Source organism: Schistocerca americana, chromosome 11 (genome assembly GCF_021461395.2).
Source record: "Schistocerca americana isolate TAMUIC-IGC-003095 chromosome 11, iqSchAmer2.1, whole genome shotgun sequence".
Taxonomy (NCBI): domain Eukaryota; kingdom Metazoa; phylum Arthropoda; class Insecta; order Orthoptera; family Acrididae; genus Schistocerca; species Schistocerca americana.
This window is the reverse complement of record NC_060129.1, coordinates 143938109-143950813: the sequence shown is the minus strand read 5'-3', so window position 1 is coordinate 143950813 and position 12705 is coordinate 143938109.

Here is a 12705-nt window from a genome sequence, read left to right as displayed (position 1 = left end):
ACACTTGATTTATCGTTAGGTTAGTTAATTAAAATTCAGACACAATTAGTGATAGAAGTTATATAGTTCCTCCAGTTTTCGTTATTTGTTAAAGTAGAATGTCTTTTCCGAATTTTTGTTAAAAATTAGCTGTCATGTATCAATGCATGTAACCACAGGTGGAGATAATGAGCTTTTCGTACTTCAGTGCCTCGAAAAAAGCTGCGCAAATTCATTTCCTTCAACAACTAAGTCGTCGGCCTCAGTTTTAAAATATGATGGGAAGTTTTCATTTGAAAGATGATGTTAATATTTCGTGTGCGCAATATATGGTTGCTTTGTCACTAAGACAGCATTCAGTGCTTATGACGTCACCTATTTTGCATCCTAATTCCTCAACAACAAAAAAGAAGAGTTACAGTGGATATAAATTTGACATGGTTCGATATGATTATTGAGTGAGTATCTCGAACGGAATAACCTCCAAGGCAACCAGAATGCATTTAGAAAACACTGATCATGTGAAATACAGCTTGTCCTTATCTCACACGACAGCCGAAAATAGTCAAAGCTGTCAGGCACGTGCAGTGTTTCTCGACTTCCGAAAAGGACGTGATTCGTTGGCACAGCAAAGTTTGTTAACGAAACAACGATCGTATGGCATATCAAATGAAATGTGTGACAGTGTTGTAGTTTTATTGGTAGAGAGCAAGCAGCATATTATCTTAGATGAAGCCAGAAGTAACTTCTCATGGAAGTGCATTGGTACCCTTGCTTCTCATACTGTATACCAGTCACCTGGCAGACAGTATCCACAGCAGCGTAAGAGTCTTTGTAGATGACACTGTTATTTATAATAAAGTCCTCCCTGCAAAAAAAAAGAAGAACCTTATTAATGTTAAACTTCAAAAGTGCTGCGAACACAGACACTTGCTGTTTAAATGGTGGGGCACATAATACTGTGCACTTGACAAAAGGCTAAAGCTTAGTATCCTAAGATTCCAATCTCAGTGAGTCACATCTGAAATCAGTCGCCTTGTGCAAAAAGCTGGTTGTAATAGTTTGTGGGGATATGGAATGGAAGGGCCCCACAGACTCAGTGGTACGTAAACTTGATTGCCAATTTCTGTTCACTGGCAGGATACTGGGTACAAGTAGTACGGTAGTGGGGGAATCAGTGCAATTTTGATACCAAGTTGATATGCAAATTAATTAAATTGATAATTCTGCCCCGACCAAGTGCACCCCCACCAGAAACCACGCCCAACCCCCCCCCCCCCCTCCCCAGGATGACGTTATGCGTCTTTCTCACCCTGTAGACGGGCTCCAGCCTCCTCCCTCCCCCTCTCCACCCTCCACCAATCCCCTCCCCACCTCCGACCAACACTATTGGTGGGAAATTAGAAATTTGGCGAGAATTTCGAATTTTGGCGGGAATTTTAAATTGTGGTCAGAATTTCTTTGTCGCAGGGCTGTGCTGACACCACACTCCACCCCCAACCCGGGAACTGGCTGGAAATTAAAATTGGCAGTGCCATTACAGGGACTCAAACCCTGATTCTACTGGATGGAAAGCCCAAGTGTATACCGCAACACATGGAAACTGTCCAGATGCAGGAGAGGAAGGTTAGGTTAGTGTACTTTATTTATTTTGAACCGGAAATGAAGTAAAGATAGGTCCTAATTACGTAATTAATCATAAAAGACTGGGCCTATTTACACAACGCTATTCATAGCGCTACCCAAGGACAGCCTGAAATCACAATACAGAATTGAGGGTTCCATACAACTGGTGTTATCCTGCTGGGAAAAAATTTCGCAATATCAATCGAAACTAGTGACAGCCACACTCAAACTCTACCCTTCACATACAAGCTGGCAGGAAAAAGGCAGGGGTGTAAGGTACCATCTTTATTCTTTTTTGCTGAAAATACGTTCAACTGACAAGATGCTGGTGTTGGACAGAGATGAGTTTCAAAGTGTATTACCTGTAGGCATACAGTATCTATCTCTGTTTGACGAGTTTGCTACAGATGCCTGCTCAAAAACCACTCTGCAGTCCAGGTAACTGATGTAAGAAATGCATCACAGTTCGAACTTCGAAACGGTGTAAAAACCAGCACTCATAATCAATGGGTCATAATGCAACACATGTACGGGGGAAAATTGTCGTCCTGAAAGACTGCAGAGGGGTCGGGATTCAACGTCTGTTGTCTTCGATGTTGTTGTTGTTGTGGTCTTCAATCCTGAGACTGGTTTGATGTAGCTCTCCATGCTACTCTATCCTGTGCAAGCTTCTTCATCTCCCAGTACTTACTGCAACCTACATCCTTCTGAATCTGCTTAGTGTATTCATCTCTTGGTCTCCCTCTACAATTTTTACCCTCCACGCTGCCCTCCAATGCTAAACTTGTGATCCCTTGATGCCTCAGAACATGTCCTACCAACCGATCCCTTCTTCTTGTCAAGTTGTGCCACAAACTCCTCTTCTCCCCAATTCTATTCAATACCTCCTCATTAGTTATGTGATCTACCCATCTAATCTTCAGCATTCTTCTGTAGCACCACATTTCAAAAGCTTCTATTCTCTTTTTGTCCAAACTATTTATCGTCCATGTTTCACTTCCATACATGGCTGCACTCCATACGTATACTTTCAGAAACGGCTTCCTGACACTTAAATCTATACTCGATGTTAACAAATTTCTCTTTTTCAGAAACGGTTTCCTTGTCATTGCCAGTCTACATTTTATATCCTCTCTACTTCGACCACCATCAGTTATTTTGCTCCCCAAATAGCAAAACTCCTTTACTACTTTAAGTGTCTCATTTCCTAATCTAATTCCCTCAGCATCACCCGACTTAATTCGACTACATTCCATTATCCTCGTTTTGCTTTTGTTGATGTTCATCTTATATCCTCCTTTCAAGACACTGTCCATTCCGTTCAATTGCTCTCCCAAGTCCTTTGCTGTCTCTGACAGAATTACAATGTCATCGGCGAACCTCAACATTTTTCTTTCTTCTCCATGGATTTTAATACCTACTCCGAATTTTTCTTTTGTTTCCTTTACTGCTTGCTCGATATACAGACAGATTGAATAACATCGTGGAGAGGCTACAACCCTGTCTCACTCCCTTCCCAACCGCTGCTTCCCTTTCGTGCCCCTCGATGTACAACCACAAATTGCCGAAAATCGAGTCCCTCTCACCTCCCCTCACGACTCCCCCTGCCCACTCCCTCCCTCGACTCACCTACGGGGAGGACACCGGCTGTTTGAAACGGCCAGTTGCTGCGCCAAATGCCTGCCAGCACGTTTCTGGCTGCTATCTGCACTAGCCCTTCCGCCCTTTGCTGTTTTCCTGCGGCCGCTGGCCTCACCAGGCCTTGGCCAGAACGCGGCATGCCCTGAGGTGACAGTCTTAGACAGCACAAAAGCGAACTTTAGCAGCAGTACCCCGCCCCTTTTTGAAAGATTGCTGCTTGGGAAATAGGAAGTCTTCCACCTAAAGCGACCGCATCCTCACACCGCAGTGGCTTCAGTACAATGAGTTCTGGCGAGCATGCTGCTGGGCTGTCGGCATTATCGACGCCAACAAAAGCTATACGTACAGTAGAGCAAGACTGCGGGATCCCTTGGAACAAAACCATGATAAATGAAGGCTATCCTGACTGCAGGTTGTTTGTCTTGAGCTCGAGCCTGTGACATTATTGTATTCAACATCAACATGACTCCTATAATAAAGCAACTGTTAAAAAAGGAAAACACAACCGTGACAATAATGAATGTCCTCTTTGGACGAATATTGGGACAGTTCATTTTCTTTTAGTTTTGGGAGCAAAATCGGTATAGTTTTTAGGTTTGACTGCAGTATAAAATTTGCATCTCATTATTGTGTGATGTCCAACGAAGTGCACTGCCACCCATCACAAATGATCAGCAGAGACATGACCACCCTGCGTATAATCAGGAAAAAAAATGCTTCCAGAGTATTTAGTTGCGAAAATTACCGATCACCGCAGAATGTCCTCATTATCTCGAAACTGTCATTGGAGTAAAGAAAATGAGAGAATCTAAGCTCCAAAGAAAAGCTCCAAAGAAAAAAAAATCTATATTAAGCAATTTCTTTGAGCTTGATGAACAAATTATACAACCTGGAAGTGTCTCACATGTTTAGTGTCTGTAAATAAACTGCCACGCACGTGTGTATTACAAACAGGTCGGATATATGAAATAACATAAGAGAATACAATCTTTCACGCCATTGGCTCACATGTCGGAAAAAATACACATTCACTTTACATTCCACAACAACAAGCTATAACTCAAGAGGACGTAGCTGTTTTGTACACTGTGGAAGGTCCCATTTTACCAATGTGATGCTACGTCGTACTTTACGAAAGGTATCTTCAGACCCTGTCTCGCCCTGTGTAGTTGGGAGGTTGAAATTTCGATAAAAAATATCACAAAAAAAAGAAAAAGAAAAAGAAAAAAGAAATGCCTCTCAAGAATCAGCCCGCATCTCGTGGTCGTGCGGTAGCGTTCTCGCTTCCCACGCCCGGGTTCCCGGGTTCGATTCCCGGCGGGGTCAGGGATTTTCTCTGCCTCGTGATGGCTGGGTGTTGTGTGATGTCCTTAGGTTAGTTAGGTTTAAGTAGTTCTAAGTTCTAGGAGACTGATGACCTAAGATGTTAAGTCCCATAGTGCTCAGAGCCATTTGAACCTCTCAAGAATCATTCCGTGGTCCTCAAGGCATCTCCTCCACCCACCAGGTGGCACATCATTGATATGAATTTAATAGGCTGGGTAATTAAATTGATCATGAGAGTCAGTTTGCATGATGAGTAATTTTTTTTTTCAGTAGTCGGGTTGCACTAACCGGGTAGGTCAAATGGGAATCTAAGGAGGGAAGACGGTGTTCTTATTGAGAAACACTATTGAGATCCGACATTTGAAGGTGACCGCAGAAGGATTCTACAGTCCACAGCATAGAGTTCGCATGAAAACTGCGGTATTAAAAACACGATCATAGTGATTATGTTACTGTCACCCTGCATAAAACGTGGTCTTGAATCTACAGGCACACACACGAGTTGCTCACAGCGTTACCCTTTCTGGTGGAAATGCTGTCTGTAATTTGGAATCAAGTCTATCCATTCTACCACATACTTGTGTTGGATCCTGTAGAGATGTCTATTAATGATTACAGCCACTGGTGAATCATATTCGTGCCACTCTCATATCTCAAACGAATCACCTTTCAAAAAATGGTTCAAATGGCTCTGAGCACTATGGGTCAACATCTTAGGTCATAAGTCCCCTAGAACTTAGAACTAATTAAACCTAACTAACCTAAGGACATCACACACACCCATGCCCGAGGCAGGATTCGAACCTGCGACCGCAGCAGTCCCGCGGTTCCGGACTACAGCGCCAGAACCGCACGGCCACCGCGGCCGGCCGAGTCACCTTTTTCGAACCTGTGTGCTAAGCCTCCCATACAGCAAAACCTCTTTTTTTTATTTTTTTATTTTTTTAGATAGCTCCTCTCCATCTTGTAACTGTTCCTCAGTCTCTGCCCCGCTGTCCCTGCAGCTTCGGCCATGTAATCGTTCCAGTTTAAAAGTCGGACCTGAACGGAAGTCAGAGAATGCTATATCTAAGACCTTTTGCGTCTCGTGGAGAAACAGCACGAGCTGAGTTAATGCGACAGAAGCGAGTTTTGACCATTCAGAGGAGATGGGAACGTGTTGTGTAGCCGTGCCAACTGTGTACAGCGTGTAAGGCCAGTGCCAAATGAGGCTTTCCCCTGCAACACGAGGTAGTAGAAGAGATAGTACGAGCAGTTGCTGTGGTGTCTCTTGTTGGGAAAATTAGGAAGACTTCGCATCATACGGGGCATGGACGAAGGAGGAGGATTTTCTACTGCATTTCGACACATCTCCCAATTATATACAGGTACAGCAGTCCGAAGGGGATATGCGTCTCTCACGGTGCATTCAAGCTTATCACCCAAGCGTTCTGTGCCACCTTGGTATTTTGCACCATCCAACTGAGAAAACCTACGAACTATAAAAAGTCCGCTAACATCATCTGTTAGAGAACTCGATATTACCACATCCCTGTGTTCTGTTACATTTTAAAAAAATACCGTCTGCTTTGCGGCATTGACAATATGTGGCGATCCTGTTCAATATACAGGTATTGGTTGATTCTTAATCGAAATCGCTTCCACAGACTGGTGTAAAGCTTCATCAGCTGTACTGTAGAAGGACCATATCCAACACACTATCAATCACACGAGAGGGTTCCTGTATTGCTCCTTCATAAGCAGTTTAACACATTCCAGAATGAGATTTCCACTCTGCAGATTAAAACTGTTTTAATCTGCCAGGAAGTTTCATTTCAGCGCACACTCCGCTGCAGAGCGAAAATCTCATTCTGGAAACATCCCCCAGGCTGTGGCTAAGCCATGTCTCCGCAGTATCCTTTCTTTCAGGAGTGCTAGTTCTGCAAGGTTCGCAGGAGAGCTTCTGCCAAGTTTGGAAGGTAGGAGACGAGATACTGGCAGAAGTAAAGCTGTGAGTACCGGGCGTGAGTCGTGCTTCGGTAGCTCCGATGGTAGGGCACTTGCCCGCGAAAGGCAAAGGTCCCGAGTTCGAGTCTCGGTCGGGCACACAGTTTTAATCTGCCAGGAAGTTTCAGTTTAATACATTGTTTTTGTTTGTAACACTCCAATCAGTGTACATCGCCATACACTTCATTTTTTCCACCATGAGTTAGAGGTCAGAATCAACTGCTGCTAAAGTGACATTAACACGTTTCGAAGCTTTGGTTCTCACAGAAACCTGAACATCGCATGGTGTAAACTATACAGCCGTAAGCCTGAGCTGAGATAGTAAATCAACTGGCATTTTGTAACTTAATATGAAAGACAAGGTGCACTGTAAAAATAATTAATTGTCGTAATGAAAAGGGAAGTATTTCATGTTGTAGAAGTTAACAATGTGACTGCAAAAACTTTGAACAGTATAAACTGCGTGACTAATAAACTTGGACATGAAATCTAGAGAAATTGGTTTTGCAAAATTTGGGTCACAAAAACTGCCTCTGAATAACGTAAGTTGCCCCTGATCGAATAAATAAAAATTGTTGTTGTTGTTGTTGTTGTCTTCAGTCCTGAGACTGGTTTGGTGCAGCTCTCCATGCTACTCTATCCTGTGCAAGCTTCTTCATCTCCCAGTACTTACTGCAACCTACATCCTTCTGAATCTGCTTAGTGTATTCATCTCTTGGTCTCCCTCTACAATTTTTACCCTCCACGCTGCCCTCCAATGCTAAATTTGTGATCCCTTGATGCCTCAGAACATGTCCTACCAACTGGTCCCTTCTTCTTGTCAAGTTGTGCCACAAACTCCTCTTCTCCCCAATTCTATTCAATATCTCCTCATTAGTTGTGTGATCTACCTATCTAATCTTCAGCATTCTTCTGTAGCACCACATTCCGAAAGCTTCTATTCTCTTCCTGTCCAAACTATTTATCGTCCATGTTTCACTTCCATACATGGCTACACTCCATACAAATCCTTTCAGAAACGACTTCCTGACACTTAAATCTGTACTCAGTGTTAACAAATTTCTCTTCAGAAGCGCTTTTCTTGCCATTGCCAGTCTACATTTTATATCCTCTCTACTTCGACCATCATCATTTATTTTGTTCCCCAAATAGAAAAACTCATCTACTAATTTATGGGCCTCATTTCCCCACCTAATTCTCTCATTTTGGTTTTGTTGATCATCATCTTATATCCTGCTTTCAAGACACTGTCCATTCCGTTCAACTGCTCTTCCAAGTCCTTTGTGTCTCTGACAGAATTACAATGTCATCGGCGAACCTCAACGTTTTTATTTCTTCTCCATGGACTTTAATACCTACTCCGAATTTTTCTTTTGTTTCCTTTACTGCTTGCTCAATATACAGATTGAATAACATCGGGGAGAGGCTACAACCCTGTCTCACTCCCTTCCCAATCGCTGCTTCTCTTTCATGCCCCTCGACTCTTATAACTGCCATCTGGTTTCTGTATAAATTGTAAATAGCCTTTCGCTCCCTGTATTTTACCCCTGCCACCTTTAGAATTTGAAAGAGAGTACTCCAGTCAACATTGTCAAAAGCTTTCTCTAAGTCCAAAAATGCTAGAAATGTAGGTTTGCATTTCATTAATCTATTTTCTATGATAAGTCGTAGGGTCAGTATTGCCTCACGTGTTCCAACATTTCTGCGGAATCCAAACTGATCTTCGCCGAGGTCGGCTTCTATCAGTTTTTCCATTCGTCTGTAAGGAATTCGTGATAGTATTTTGCAACTGTGACTTATTAAATTGATAGTTCGGTAATTTTCACATCTGTCGACACTTGCTTTCTTTGGGATTGGACATATTATATTACACGCTGGCAGATGACTTTCACCGGGAATTCGACATACCCACACCCTGCCATCGGATCGCCACATTCTGTACCGTGATTCGTCACTGCACACAAGGTTATTTCACTGTTCAATCGTTCAATGTTTACGCTCCTCACACCAAGGGAGGCGTCGTTTGGCATTTACTGGCGTGATGTGTAGCTTATGAGCAGCTGCTCGACTATGAAATCCAAGTTTCTCACCTCCCACCTAACTGTCATAGTACTTGCAGTGGATCCTGATGCAGTTTGGAATTCCTGTGTGATGGTCTGCTCTTACACATAACGACCCTCTTCAACTGTCGGTCAACAGACGAGGTCAGCCTGTACACTTTTGTGCTGCGCGTGTCCCTTCACGTTTCCACTTCCCTTTCACGTCGGAAACAGTAGACCTAGGAATGACATCCAGTCACCTGACCACGTTCGAAGTCCGTGAGTTCCGCGGAGCGCCCTATTCTGCTCTCTCACGATGTCTAATGACTGCTGATGTCGCTGATATGGAGTTCCCGGCAGTTGGTGCCAGCACAACGGACCTAATATGAAAAACGTATGTTTTTTGAGGTCTCCAGATACTTGTGATCACATACTATATTTCCCTATACCTCAAAAGGGTGGTGGAATAATGACACTATAATTTAATTTGGTGAGTAGATGAGTTACCATAAGTTCTGAATCCTCACACAAAACGAGTGAAGTAGTTGCACTGAAGCATAACATGGACATGTTTAATAACATCACACGAACATGAATCAGTTACAAGCAATTAAGGTCGGCAGAGATCCATGACAGGAGCCGATAGATGGGTCGCTACATTAGTTGCACACTGATCCTTTTCCACGATCTGACGACAGTGACTGCCAAAATTTGAGTGCTTGAAACTATACACATCAGAAGGGTGCCTTTCTCATAATCATTGACACTGTAACTATTCTTTGAAAACCAATCCTAGCCTCTCACAAGAAGTCATCCAGTTAAAATGTCAATTCTCCTGGAGAGTCTGCCATTTCTCAAAATTTTCCAAAGCTAGTGTGTCAGACCAGCCTGACCTATGATATTCCCACATTTTAGCGCCCAGAAGCCTATAACTAAAGAAAGAAATTCGCGTTGCCTATGTCCTGTCTGTGCTTCAAAGGAGTGCATTATTGTGTTACAGCATGTTGTTTCCTATCCGCTTTATATACAATGAAGCGTCAAAGAAACCGGTTTAAGCATGTGTATACAAATACAGATATATGTAAACAGGCAGAATACGGCGCTGCGGTCGGCAACTCCTGTATAAGACAAAATGTTTCTGGCGCTGTTGTCAAATCTGTTACTGCTGTTACAATGGCAGGTTACCAAGATTTAAGTGAGTATCAACGTGGTGTCATAGACGGTGCACGAGCGATGGGACACAGCATCTCCGAGGTAGCGCTGAAATGGGGATTTTCCCGTACGACCATTTCGCGAGCGTACCGTGAATGTCAGGAATCTGATAAAACATCAAATCTCCGACATCGCTGCGGCCAGAAAAATATTCTGGAAGAACGGGACCCACACCGAATGAAGAGAATCGTTCAACGTGACAGAAGTGCGACCTTCCCGCAAATTGCTGCAGAGTTCAATGCTGGGCTATCAACAAGTGTCAGCGTAGAACCACTCAACGAAACATAATCGATGTGGGCTTTCGGTGCCAAAGGCCCACTCGTGTACCCCTGATGACTCCATGACACAAAGCTTTACCCCCCACCTGGGCCCATCAACACCAACATTTGACTGTTGAATTTGCCTGGTTGGACGAGTCTCGTTTCAAATTGTATCGAGCGGATGGACGTGTACGGGTATGGAGACAACCTCATGAATGCATGGACCCTGCATGTCAGCATGGGACTGTTCAAGCTGATGGAGGCTCTGTAATGGCGTTGGGCGTGTGCAGTTGGAGTGATATGGGATCCCTGATACTTCTAGGTACGACTCCGACAGGTGACATGCACTTAAGCGTCCTGTCTGATCACCTGCATCCATTCATGTCCATTGTCCATTCTGACGCACTTGGGCAATTCAAGCAGCACCATGCGACCCCCCCACAAGTCCAGAGTTGCTTCAGAGTGGCTACAGAAGCACCCTCCTGAGTTTAAACACTTTTACTGGACACCAGACGCCCCAGATATGAACAGTGTTGGGCATATATGGGATGTATTGCAACGTGCTGTTCAGAAGAGATCTCCACCCCCCCCCCCCCCCCCCTCGTATCTTACGGATTTATGGACATCCCTGCAGGATTCATGGCAGTCAGTTCACTCCAGCACTACTTCAGACATTATTCGAGTCCATGCCACGTCGTGTTGCGGCACTTCTGCATGAGGGACCAGCTACAGGTATTTTTTGGATGCTTGTGGAATCCTCACACCTTGCCTGCCGTGTACTACCGAGAGCATACAGCTTTCGCAGAGCCTGCATGGTGTTCTCTGATACGTTCCACTCGTATGTGCAGACTGGAGCCGTCTTTTCCGCAATCTGTGCCCAAGGCTCATCGTTACTGGGACCTTTAATGTGCTTTACGATGCCTTCACCACAAGAAAACCCTTTAGGAATGTGGGAGCAGCGGTCATCTCGTGCAGAATTCCGAGTCCTCTGCAGCCATCCAGACAACTGCAGCGTTATCTGCTGTCCGCATTGTGTCAGCTTGCGAGCGTCTGCTCGTCCCATCCAGTACAAAGAACAACCAGCGATGAACGCTTCCCTACCTGGCGTCGGCATCACCTGTTACAATTTCTGTTTCTTTCCTTCCTAATCGGGCTACTCGACTGCGATGTAACTGACTGTGATCGCATGTGCCTAATGAAATTTCACTGTGAATAAGACCATCGCTACCGAAGCAAAATAACAGCGGTTAGTTGGAGAAGAGTGTACAATAGACTCTTCTGAAGGAAGAAACTATTCTAAAGTTAAGCTAAATACTGAAGATAATTTTGAAGTGGGTGGAATATAGTGCAATCGCTCACAAACCGCACAGGTGGGGAAAAAATGTACCACGCAGTATTTACCACAAAAATTACTCATGATACAAAGAAAACACTGATTAGGTAAAAAAAAAGGTATAGCTGTCCTGTGTGGCCGAGCAGTTGTAGGCGCTACAGTCTGGAACCCCGCGACCGCTACGGTCGCCGGTTGGAATTCTGCCTCGGGCATGGATGTGTGTGATATCCTTAGGTTAGTTAGGTTTAAGTAGTTCTAAGTTTGAACCATTTTGAAAAAGGGTATAATTCAACAGTCGCCAGCCCGCTATGGTAAAGCATCTCCAGAATCTTAAGAAAAGTAATGACAAAGAAATTTAAGCAATAATCACTGGCGTGGCAACAGGAGCTTATCACACTTTTCCACTGCACGACAGTTCACTAGAAAATAAATGAATCAGAAGGCACTCACTTCACAGTTACTTAACCCGAAATACTAAATTTTGAAAGTAAAATTAAATGGAGTTACTGGTTAAGTAAATGACTGGCTTAACTTAAACTTTGTTATGTAAAAAAATGACTTTCAGTAACATCAGTGTAAAGTAATGCAAAAATCAGGGAAAAACAGGTGGTTTACCTTTGATTATTGAAAGACTGAAGTGAATACTTTAAGCGAATGAGCAACTGATTTTACTTTTAAAACAACACCAATAAAATACATGCCAATCCAATAGAAGTCTCTCACTAAGCTAAATACAGAATAAATGAAATTGCTCACTCTTAATTTGTACTTTAGTTATTAGTTTTGCCAGTGGTATATCGCGTTACTTTCAGTAGCCTCTGTTATGCAGTACAAGAATGAACAGTTGCTGAGGCAGAATATTTAGACTAAAACTGGTCATTAACAAACACACAAAACTGTCAGTAAATAGTTACCAATTTTCATATTCTTACGACACTCGACGATTTCATTGAAAGGAAGGGAACCTGCCTGGTAATAATGTCTGAGGACAGTGTCAACACAGGTGCCCTACACGTTTTAACTACTGCAAGTTATTGTTCAAGAAACGTAACTTTGTGAAAGAAATGCCACTGGCTAATAATGCCTGTACAATATTAGTTAACAGTCTTAAGATGTTGTAGCTGTGCGGACGATGAAGAATGTTGCCGACAACAATGCTGAGCTGCCGTTGTAGTTGCTGCTGCTGTTCCACGGGAAGAACCCGAAGTCATCTCCAGAGCCACGGATAATTATAGGGCAGGCAACTGTTAGAATTCCGGCTTGCTCTGCCTGTCCACTCCTGCCGTGCTCTCAATACTCTCGG